The following is a 13,468-nucleotide window of genomic DNA, read 5'->3' as shown; positions in this document are numbered from 1 at the left end:
TGTATAACCTAAATTGATGCTATTTAACATGATTAGAAGCTTTAAACTTCAAATTTTTAACAATCTAGGGTTTGTGTTCTTTAGCAATTTGGGGCTTTTTGATATAAATAGGTTATGGCCGATTTTTATTATGAATTATTGCTAAATTAAGTAGTATAACATGTTTAGGTTGCTAAATGATCCAAACCTTGATAATAAACATGATTTTTGAGCATCAAAGATGACTTTTTAAGTCTAAAATTCATAAACTTGATTATTTTGAAATAAATTGTGACGATCCGAAAAGTTCCGACCAAATTTAAACTTAATCTTTATATATTTCTGACACGATAAGCAAAGTCTATTTAATTGAATCTCAAAATTTTAAGCTGTTATTATATATTCAATTAACCTTTGACCACTTCTGACGATTCACGAACGATTGTGTGCAAATAAATACGTAAACATATATATATTAATATTAAATATTCATTAAATGTTATTTTATAGTATATATATACAATTAAAAAATATGATATAATTAATAAATTGTAATATTATTATATTAAATGTAATTATAAGTTAAAATATAGTTGTTATAGTAATATTATTATTACTTTCATTATTATTATTAATATCAATAAATAATATTAATAATTAATCTCGGTAATAGTTATATTATAATAGATGATATATAGATATGAAATTTAACGCAATTAATTTGTCATCTTTACTAAAATTATTATTACTTTCATTACTATTATTTGAAAAAGTATTTAATACTAATATCAGTGTTATTATAATAATAATAATAATTATTATTATTATTATTATTATTATTATTATTATTATTATTATTATTATTATTATTATTATGTATATTACATAATTATGAAATATGATACAATTGATTTGTTATATTATTATTATTATTAATAGTATTACTGTTATCATAATCAGTAGTAAGATTACAACTTTAGTATTTATTAATGGATATTTATTATTATTATTATCTTTATCAATATTAGTATTTTTAATATCATTAATATTATTATAATTATTATTATTAGAAAATAATACAAACTATTATTAATATCATTAATAAAAATTGTATTTCTATTATTAATAATTCTATTAATACAAATCAGTATTTATAATCATTATTAATTAGTATTATTATTATTATTATTACTAATATATATTTATTAATTATTTAAAATTAATTTTAATTATATAATTTATAAAAAAATCTGGAAAAAGGATAGAATCTGTTTCATGTAGCTCTCAATCTGTTGATAAATTTTGTCTCTATCGGAATTTGTTACAAGTCTACTTCAACCACGATTCAACATAGGAAAACGTCCATTATATATCGTCTGGTACATTTAGGGATGAATTAAAACCAGAAAGAAAAAAAAATCAAAAATAAAATCCACCCGTTCTCTGTTCTTGATCCTAATTACCAAAACCATGAATTCGAATACAATTCCAGAAAGTAATATTGCAATTCTATTAGGAATAATCAATGTAAACTATCTGTAAGTTTCCAACTTCCAATTCTTTCTATAAGTTTTGAATTTACGAGTCAAAGATTATTTCCAAAAAGTCAAATATATGAACAAAGGTCAAATTCGAGTTCGTTTTAATGTTTAAAGTTCAATTAACAATTTGAAAAGTTTTTAGTAGTGATTTACTACACAATTCATGTAGAAATCGATAGCTAAAACGCTCTAAAACTAAAACATCGATTTAGTATTCTTTGTGTTCTTGACTGTGGTAAGCACTAACTTCAATTCACATGAATTTTAAAAATCTATTAATGAAGTATTGTTAGGAATAGTCTATTCAATCTAACTGGAAAGTTTCAGTTTTCAATTCATCAAATTGGAATCAAATTTGTGAGTCAAAGTTTCAAAACCAAAAAGTCAACAGATTGTTCATGATAAAATCTGAATTTGTTTTTAAGTTTTTGGATAAATTGATGATTCATAGAGATTCCAGAAATGATTTTAAACCTATTTCATATAATAACTTTTATCTAAAAAAATCTTGAACTCAAAAATCGAATTAGAGTTATGTTATCGCGTACAGAACTGATGGGCTGCTTATTTTTTATTTTTATTTTTTTTGTTTATTTTTTGTTTATTTATTTTGTTCTTTTCTCCCTATAAATTCAAATATCCCTCGACATAAACATTTATGTTTCAAAATTGAATTTTTAAAACCAAAGTTTAATTGATTAAGATGGTTGTCAAAAATTTTGGTCGATTGATTTGGGAAGAAGAAAAAGGAACAGAATTAAGGGTTATATTGATCTAAAATGAGAGTTAATAAGAAAGACAAAATGGAGCAACTGGTTTAGGGTGATGTCGGGTTAGCAAGTGGTCATGGGTTCGATCCACAACAGTGCAGTTTTTTTTTAAAAAAACCTATTCTTTTGGAGGTATAACTAATTTTATTACTATTATTTCTTATTATTATTACTATTATTATCATTGTTGTTAGTATTATGTAAACTATTATTAATACCATTAATATAACTAAAATTATTATCTTTATTATTATTATTAGTATTATCATTAGTTATTATACTTATTAACACCATTATTATTATTATTATGGTCACCATTATTAGTATTATTATTATTAAAAATTATTATCATTATTATTATTAATATTACTAAGTATCATTATGTAATAGTACTATCAATATTATTATTATCATTAGAATTATTATTAGTAACATCCTTAATGTTAATATTAGTAGTACCAATATGATTAAAACTATCATCTTAGTATAATACTCATTACTAATATTATTATTATTAAAAGTAGTATTATCAATACCATTAACATTCCATATAACTATATATAAATCATATTAACATTACTTATATATAAACTTACATACAACAAATTAAGTATATTTTTTATATATAATCCTAAATATATATAGATATTAATATAACTATATTAATCACTTTAAATACATATACAAGATAAATACATAAAACATATAATTTAATATATAACATAAAGTATATGTTTTTAAATGAAATCTAGTATAAATCTTATATAACTATATAATATATATAAATAACATACATTAATAAATGAAAATATGATATTTCTATCATATGTTTTAATAGAAATGCAATTAATATAGGTTCGTGAATCCGAGGCCAAGCCTGCAATGTTCATTATCGTCATATGTATTTTTACTACAAAATACAGTATTATGAGTTTCATTTGCTCCCTTTTTAAATGTTTTTGCAATATATATTTTTGGGACTGAGAATACATGCGCTGCATTTATAACTGTTTTACGAAATAGACACAAGTAAATGAAACTACATTCTATGGCTGGATTATTAAACCGAATATGCCCCTTTTTAGTCTGGTAATCTAAGAATTAGGGAACAGACACCCTAATTGACGCGAATCCTAAAGATAGATCTATTGGGCCCAACAAGCCCCATCCAAAGTACCGAATGCTTTAGTACTTCGAATTGATCATGTCCGAAGGGAGTCCCGGAATGATGGGGATATTCTATATGCATCTTGTTAAGGTCGGTTACCAGGTGTTCACCATATGAATGATTTTTATCTCTATGCAGTTTGCGAAATGCCTGATATGAGAATGATGTTTATGAAAAATGAAATTTTATGGTCTATTAAAATGATGAAAATGAATGTTTATGATAAACTAATGAACTCACCAACCTTTTGGTTGACACTTGAAAGCATGTTTATTCTCAGGTGTGAAAGAAATCTTCCGCTGTGCATTTGCTCATTTTAGAGATATTATTTGGAGTCATTCATGACATATTTCAAAAGACGTTGCATTTGAGTCGTTGAGTTCATCAAGATTATTATTAAGTAAATTATAGTCGGATATATTATGAAATGGTATGCATGCCATCAACTTTCGATGTAATGAAAGATTGTCTTTTCAAAACGAATGCAATGTTTGTAAAATGTATCATATAGAGGTCAAGTACCTCGCGATGTAACCAAATGTAATGTATTCATCCAGATGGATTGGGACGGGTCATTAGAGTTGGTATCAGAGCGGTGGTCTTAGCGAACCAGGTCTTGCATTAGTGTGTCTAACTGATAGTTGTTTAGATGCATTAGTGAGTTTGGACTTCGACCGTGTCTGCATGTCAAAAGTTTTGCTTATCATTTCGTGTCGAAAATTATTTGCTTATCATCCTTAAAGTCTAGCCATGTCTTACTGCCTCTATTGCATAGATAGTGTATAGATAAATTCATATCTTAGCGTATCTGTTATTGTTACCTTTGCCTGACAGCTTCCGTAGATTCCTCCGTAACTTATAGGATTTTAGTATTATATATGCATATGTAAATTATGTATTGCAGGGTACTAATCTACATCCTATAATCTATTTCTTATTGAAAATCCTTCATCTGATCGTACGAGATGAATCCCTCAACCAGTTCGAGTTACTCAAATTCCGACAGCTATTCCGACATGGATGTTCAACTAAGCTCCGAAAGTAGCGTCATCAGAATGAATCAACCATTCAGCCATCCCCAATTCATCTGATGAGTTCGTAGTCTACTTAATCAATGGAGACGAGAAGAAGGCAATACTTTCCATCAACCAAATTTTCCTCTTGGCGAAGAACCTGAAGCACTTACCGGCGAACCTATCCGAAACACCATTTTCTCTCTCATTTCCATAGTATCTCGCCACGACTATATCACAACGTAGATTCTAAACCTTATTCATTCGCTCGTTCCTACCGACAATCATCCCGGAGTAATAAGTCAACGAGCTTCGTGCCCGAGTTGTAGCCTTGGAAAATATGGTGCAAAACATACCAGCTTCAGCAACATCACCGACACCAACAGTACCATCAGTAACAGCACCAGTACCACCAACAACCCAAGTTCAAACATCACACGCCTCAACTTCTCATTCTGTACCCCGAGTATAATCTTCGATCAACTTTTCGTTCTACATCCTTGATCTTCGTTCGACATGATGATTATGTAATCTCTAGTGTTTTAGAGATTATATATTCTTGTTCTAACGGTAAATCAAATGAGATTAATATTATATTAATTCATTAAATCCATGATTACTTCTGAAGAAAATATATATGTAAGTATATTTTCATAAAGTTTGTAATTAAAAATTCTTTCGTACAAACTGTTAATGGTGAAAATATTTTAATGGGTAGGTAATACCCGAGAAATGTTTAGAATTCACATTAATAAGTTACATTATACATTCATCGAATCTGATTCACGGTCATTTACTATCCTACTTACATCCACATATATACGAATCCGTTCACCACAGAATAACCATTTTCATTCAATTTCATATTTGGATTTTGACCTATTAGAATCCAACAAGTGGCATAATGAAGAAAACATTAGACAAAATAAAATTTAATAAAAACAAACAAATTAACTATGAGGAAAATTTTGTTAAGAATCCACGCTAATTGTTCCTAGCTAACTGTTCCTAGCTAACTGATTACATTTTAATTATCACAATTTTAATTCTTGCAATTTTATTTATTGTCATCTAATTTCTGTTATTTGTTTTACGCACTTTAAATATCGGGACACGTATACAAGGTTTTGACATATCATATCGACGCATCTATATATATTATTTGGAATAACCATAGACACTCTATATGTAGTAATGCTTGAGTTAGCTATACAGGGTTGAGGTTGATTCTACAATAATATATATACTTTGAGTTGTGATCGAGTCTGAGACATGTATATAATGGGTCACGACACGTATTAATTAATTCAAATATTATATATTAAACTATATATGAATTATTGAACTGTTAACTGTGGACTATCAACTGTGGACTACTAACATTGGACAATTAAAATGAATTAAAATATTGATTATAACATATGAAAGTAAACATTTCTTCAAGTTTTCCACTTGGTTTCATCTTAAACCTCATTTGTATCTTGTCAATTACAATCTGCGTTCAAACCTTTCATGATTCTTGAAAACACCTCAATCGAGAGGATGAACTAATCGCACTTCATCTACGGAAGAAAAGATTGATGCATATAGTTATGCACCTGAAAACACTCGAAACCTGAGTAAACGTTTAACACGTATCTGTGCTAGCTCCTTTGGAATTATTATTACCGAAAATAACTTTGCAATTCCTTTTCAAATTAGTCATTTTTGTCACAGCTCCAACAAATCAACATCAACCTTTTATTCGAATAAGTCTTATTATAACTTTGATATATACGTTTGCCCCTTCATCATCGCTACCGGGGAACCGTTTATATTTCACCACATTAGCAGTAAACTTACCAGCAACTTCAATGAATTTGGACTTTCTGAAAAATCATTATATTCATTGAAACCCCATTGTGTATTCATCTATACCCTGTAACAATAATTGCCATACTAATTACCGAGAATTAGCAATCAGTATTTCAAATCTCGTAGAATTTCTACATCAATAGTTATATGTATACATATAACAATTATCTCCTAGAATTAAGATCTTCAATTCTGAAATTTTGAAAAGCACCCAGCCTACGAATCAATACATTGAACTTTGAAAAAGTTGAATGAAGCAGCAGAAACTTAGGCAACTGTAAACGACCTTAATCGTCGAAAGTTTGATGATAAAGAATAGTATGTTGGAAAAGCTCAGAAAAATTGGAACTGGAAAACGGATTGAGCTAACCACGAAGGAGACCAAGGACAAATACAAGGACCATACCCTATATTCAAAGAATCCAGGTAATTCCGGATCCGTTGAAATCTTTAGAGAATATCTTGCTCCGAAGTCATGTTAAAATCTTGCGAAAAATTTTTCTTCATCAACCTTCGAACTTGGAAATTCCAAAATATCATCATAAATATCTTCGATATTTCTGAGGATATTTTCATAAATATTCTCGTCCGAAATTATATACCTCTTCGTGCTTCCTGTGTTTCATTATATTGGAAACTTCTGTAAAATTTAAGTTTAATTTATGAATGAATTCTGGAGAAATGTAAAGAAATTGATGCATGAATTAGTATAATATAATGACACTTGATCAACGTGATTATATTATAGTAAGTCATGCTAAGTTTCTAATGGAACGTGATGATTCACAGTTCATACTGTCATCATGTGTCATGTTACATAACTCTTTCATTCTATTTAATCTCTAAACATATCAAGAACCTATTTTCTTGATAGTTCTATCTTTTCTCTTGAATTCTTGTAATTTAACCAATCAGGATCGTGCTATTACAAATTCTCTCTTAGAACATTAGTCATTGTTCATTCGAAACTCCATACTTACGAATTCTGGACCATTATTTGCGAAGAGAAAACAAAAGTATGGAACTCCAAAATATAAAGGAAATAAAGAGGGTAGATTTATAGTGAACTATCCGACAGAGCAATCGAAACAGATTATTGCATTTAAACAAAGAGGATCTTAATATCCTTAATTACCGGAGAATCAAATCTTATTAAGAAGATTTCCTCTAAATTCCTTGAAATCCGGAAACCCACCGTGACTACGTCAAAAGTTAAATCTCTAACTCAATCTTTTGTGATAGCTTCACTCGTACTCTTTGAATAATCGAATTATTTAATCCTTATTACTGATAATGCTAAAAACGAACATATATTTCATAGCATTATTCCTCAAGAAAGACAAGCTTTTAGTTGCAATTGTTCTATTTACAAGTGATATTCGTTTAAATAATAAAAGGTGAAGACAAAAGACAGATTCGACGAATTAAAGACGCAAACGACCAAAAAGCTCAAAAGTACAAAAGACAATCAAAGAGGTTCCAATTATTGATAAGAAACATCTCGAAATTACAAGAGTACAAGATTCAAAATGCAAAGTACAAGATATTAAATTGTACGCAAGGACGTTCGAAAATCCGGAACCGGGACCAGAGTCAACTCTCAACGCTCGACGCAACGGACTAAAAATTACAAGTCAACTATGCACATAAATATAATATAATATTTAAATAATTCTTATAATTATTTAATATATTATATTTATTTAAAACCGTCGGTAAACAAAGAGCCAAACTCCTCTGAGCTGTAAAAGCAAACTCCGCGACTCGCGGAGTTTGAAGGCCAAAAAGGCCGCGAGTCGCGGAGCCCCAATTTCAGAAACTCCCTATAAAGCTCGCGCATTCTGATCGTAATCATCTATCTTTTTCTTCTCCTCATTCATACGTAAATATTTATATTTATATTTTAATTTTAATTTTAATTTAAATCCTAATAATAAGGGTATGTTAGCGAATGTTGTAAGGGTGTAAGTCGAAATTCTATCCGTGTAACGCTACGCTATTTTTAATCATTGTAAGTTATGTTCAACCTTTTTAATTTAATGTCTCGTAGCTAAGTTATTATTATGCTTATTTAAAACGAAGCAATCATGATGTTGGGCTAATTACTAAAATTGGGTAATTGGGCCTGTACCATAATTGGGGTTTGGACAAAAGAACGACACTTGTGGAAATTAGACTATGAGCTATTAATGGGCTTTATATTTGTTTAACTAAATGATAGTTTGTTAATGTTAATATAAAGATTTACAATTGGGCGTCCCTATAAATTACCATATACACTCGATCGGACACGATGGGCGGGGTATTTATATGTACGAATAATCGTTCATTTAACCGGACACGGGAATGGATTAATAGCCACTAGAATAATTAAAACAGGGGTGAAATTATGTACAAGGACACTTGGTATAATTGATAACAAAATATTAAAACCTTGGGTTACACTCAGTCGACATCCTGGTGTAATTATTAAACAAAGTATTAAAATCTTGTTACAGTTTAAGTCCCCAATTAGTTGGAATATTTAACTAAAGGTATAAGGATAATTTGACGAGGACACTCGCACTTTATATTTATGACTGATGGACTGTTATGGACAAAAACCAGACGGACATATTAAATAATCCAGGACAAAGGACAATTAACCCATGGGCATAAAACTAAAATCAACACGTCAAACATCATGATTACGGAAGTTTAAATAAGCATAATTCTTTTATTTCATATTTAATTTCCTTTATTTTATATTTAATTGCACTTCTAATTATCGCATTTTTATTGTTATTTTATTTAATTACACTTTTAATTATCGTACTTTTTAATTATCGCAAGTTTATTTTATCGCACTTTTATTATTCGCAATTTCATTATCGTTATTTACTTTATGCTTTAATTTAAGTCTTGTATTTATTTTTAATATTTTACATTTGGTTTTAACTGTGACTAAAGTTTTAAAATTGACAAACCGGTCATTAAACGGTAAAAACACCCCTTTATAATAATAATATTACTTATATATATATATATTTGTATTTTTATAAAAGTAAACTAATATAGCGTTAAGCTTTGTTTAAAAAGATTCCCTGTGGAACGAACCGGACTTACTAAAAACTACACTACTGTACGATTAGGTACACTGCCTATAAGTGTTGTAGCAAGGTTTAAGTATATCCATTCTATAAATAAATAAATATCTTGTGTAAAATTGTATCGTATTTAATAGTATTTTCTGTAAAAATATAAGCTATTTTATATACTACTCTGCTAAAACATCAAGTATTTTTGGCGCCGCTGCCGGGGAATCTCTTAAAAGCCGGAAGCGCAACGCTACATAAAAAAAAAAAGATTTTTAGTTTACTTTTATTAAATTTCATTTTTATAAAAATACGTTTTAAATATTCGAAAATATAAAAAGAAAAACAAAAAGATAAATATTTTTAAGATTTTGTTAAATATTTAAGTTTTATAAAGTTTCTTTATTTTTATTTTATAAAAACATAAGTTTTATTTAAGTATTTTGTTTTTATTTAAAAACATAAAAAAAATATATATATATAAATCTAGTTTTAAGATTTTTATTTATAAAATTATAAAGTAATTCTATTTTTATTTAAGTTTTAAATATAAGTTTTTATTATACACATATTTGTTTTTATATAAACAGAAAAATTAAAAACAGAAAAAAAAAAAGCGTCAGTTTTAAACTATTCCAGGTTTGAATTTCTGAACCCCGCGACTCTCGGGGTTTGATGCTTTGAATACCGCGACTCGCGGAGTAATCCTGACACGCTGACAGAAACCCTAAACTGAATTAATTACGGGGTAATTAATTATTATTATTATTATTTAACCCTAATTATTATTATTATTATTATAATTAGTTTTATTTTAACTTTTACTTTTTATTTAATTTATGTATTTAGTATTAATTAGTTTTATTAAATTGTAAAATTAATAGTTTTAATAAATAAATAATATAAAAATAATATTTTTATAAAAATTGTAATTTTTACAACTTTTTGTATATTTTTATATTTTGTCCCTTTTTAATCGTTTTAGCGTAATATTTGTATTTTTAGCTCATATTTAGTTTTAAACTTAGATTTTGCCATAGTTATTTTTACTTCTAGATTTTTAGGCTTTGCCGTAGAATTCCTTAAGTGCTTTTTCTTTAGACTAAGATTTAGGTGCTTTAGAATTTTGCGACGCCATTTTAAGTTTTAGTTTCTTTTTAAGTTATTTCCATTTGGGATATAGTTTTTCTTGTAAGCTTTAATATTTTTAGACACCTTTTACCTATGTATCAATTATCATTCCAATTAGTAATCTCAATTTGAGATTATAATTTTAAGTTAGTTATAGTAATAAGGTTAGGTTAGTCAAGTACTTTTAAGTTTTATAAGTTTCTTTAATTTTTCCGTCACCTTTTATTTTTCAACCATTTTTCTTTTTCGATCTTTTTCGACGAACTCTTTTTCTTTCTTATTTCTCGCTATTCTAGTTTTTAGGACATAGATTTTTATTCTACTTCTTATCTAAATTTCTTAAAATTACGAAAATTTATTTTAAGTGGTTAAATTGATAGACATCAAAATTTTCTGGTTCGTAGTAATAGTTGGATTTGTACGTGGACCGGGTTATTGGAGCCAACCAGTCCTCAATTATATTGAGACCAAACGAATCCTGCCCCTCTGCTGCATCTTTTGGCTATTCAAAACGTGAGCAAAATCAAAAAAGTCTATTAATTGGATAACTTATTATAATTTTTCTTTCCTTTTAAAAACTAATAGGATATTCAGTGAATGCACCGAGCAAGACGATCACCACCTTTTGTACGTTCACCACCTGTAACTAGATCAAGACATTTAGCAAATATAACCTCCGTTGATTTTTCTTTAGAATCGTCATCCAGTCGACCAAGTACTTCAGTTCAAATTTCCGATAATCCATTTTTTGAACCCGACCTCACAATTGAGAATCCGGAGAATATTCTGGAACGGTTCGTAGATCCTGAACCATTAAACTTTCCTCCGGAACCACCAATCATTCAAACAGAGATTGTTGAGGAACGAACCATTAAATCGGAATCCTCTAGTGATTCCGATTCAACAAATTCAATTATGGAGAATCTGGAACCTTTAAGTATGGAAGACCGAATGAGAGCTAAACGCACTGGCCAAGGTCACGCAATTACTCATCCAGACATTAATGTGCCAGATTATGAAATCAAAGGACAAATTCTACACATGGTGACTAATCAATGCCAATTTAGTGGTGCGCCGAAGGAAGATCCAAATGAACATCTACATACCTTTAATAGGATCTGCACACTATTTAAAATCCGAGAAGTGGAGGATGAACAGATATATCTCATGTTATTTCCCTGGACTTTAAAGGGAGAAGCCAAAGATTGGTTGGAATCGTTACCTGAAGGGGCGATCGATACATGGGACGTTTTAGTTGAAAAATTTCTTAAACAATTCTTTCCTGCATCTAAAGCCGTAATTCTTCAAGCAGAAATTGTTACGTTTACACAGAAACTGAATGAAACTCTATATGAGGCATGGACTAGATATGGAAAGTTGTTAAGAGGATGTCCGCAACATGGTTTAGACACATGTCAAATAGTACAAATATTCTACCAAGGATGCGACATCACTACAAGGAAAGACATAGATATAGCAGCTGGTGGTTCTATTATGAAGAAAACCGAAACTGATGCTTACAAAATTATTGATAACACTGCTTCCCACTCACATGAGTGGCACCAAGAAAAAGATATCGTTAGATCATTTAAAGCAGCTAGAGCCGATTCTAGCCATGACTTAGATTCCATTTCCGCAAAGATAGATGCTGTGGAGAGACGAATGGAAAAGATGACTAAAGATATTCACTCAATACGAATTAGTTGTGAGCAGTGTGGAGGACCACATTTGACAAAAGATTGTCTCAGTATTGAATTAACAATGGAACAAAGAGAGAATATTTCATACATAAACCAAAGGCCTGGAAATAATTATCAGAATAATTATCAACCGCCAAGATCAATTTACAATCAAAACCAGAATTATAACAGAAATATTCCATACAACAACCAACAAGGTCCTAGCAATTAACAAGTATCCAATAATACTTACAATCAGCAAAGACCTAATTTTCAAAATAAACCACCACAACAAACCGATGATAAAAAGCCGAATTTAGAAGATATGATGACAAAGCTAGTTGAAACTCAAACGCAGTTTTTCACATCTCAAAAACAAACCAATGAACAAAATGCTCAAGCATTTAGAAATCAACAAGCTTCTATTCAAAATCTGGAACAAGAAGTAAGTAACCTAGCAAGGTTAATAGGTGAAAGAAAACCGGAAAGTCTACCTAGTGATACAAATGCTAACCCCCGGAATGAAACAGCTAAAGCTATTACCACAAGAAGTGGTACAACACTTAAACCACCTGAAATACCTGTAACTTCTGATGAAGCTATTCCTACTCCACAAGAACCACAACCTGATCAAGATAAGGAAAAAGAACCGGTAGTTGAAAAGGTTAATGAAGATAACACAGTTAAGGCTAAACCTTATGTTAAACAATACCAACCACCACTTCCTTACCCGAGTAAAATGAAGAAAGAGAAACTTGAAGCCGAGCAATCCAAATTCTTGGATATGTTTAAACAGATAAATGTAAATCTTCCTTTCATTGATGTGATTTCAGGAATGCCTAGATATGCTAAATTCTTGAAAGATCTAATCTCAAATAGAAAGAAAATGGAAGAACTCTCGGCTGTTACTATGAATGCTAATTGTTCAACAGTGATGTTGAATAAGATACCAGAAAAACTATCTGATCCAGGAAGTTTCACAATTCCATGTTTTCTGGGTAGTCTTAGTTCAATAGAAGCATTGGCAGATTTAGGTGCTAGTATAAATCTAATGCCATATTCACTATACGCTAAACTAGACCTTGGAGAATTGAAACCAACCAGAATAAGCATACAACTAGCCGATAGATCAATAAAATATCCTAGAGGGATAATGGAGAACATGCTAGTTAAAGTTGGTACTTTAGTATTTCCAGTAGATTTTGTTGTTCTGGACATGGAAGAAGATTCTCAAGTTCCTCTCATATTAGGAAGACCAT

The sequence above is a fragment of the Rutidosis leptorrhynchoides genome, chromosome 3, assembly GCF_046630445.1.
Source record: "Rutidosis leptorrhynchoides isolate AG116_Rl617_1_P2 chromosome 3, CSIRO_AGI_Rlap_v1, whole genome shotgun sequence".
NCBI lineage: Eukaryota > Viridiplantae > Streptophyta > Magnoliopsida > Asterales > Asteraceae > Rutidosis > Rutidosis leptorrhynchoides.
This window is presented reverse-complemented; position numbering follows the sequence as displayed.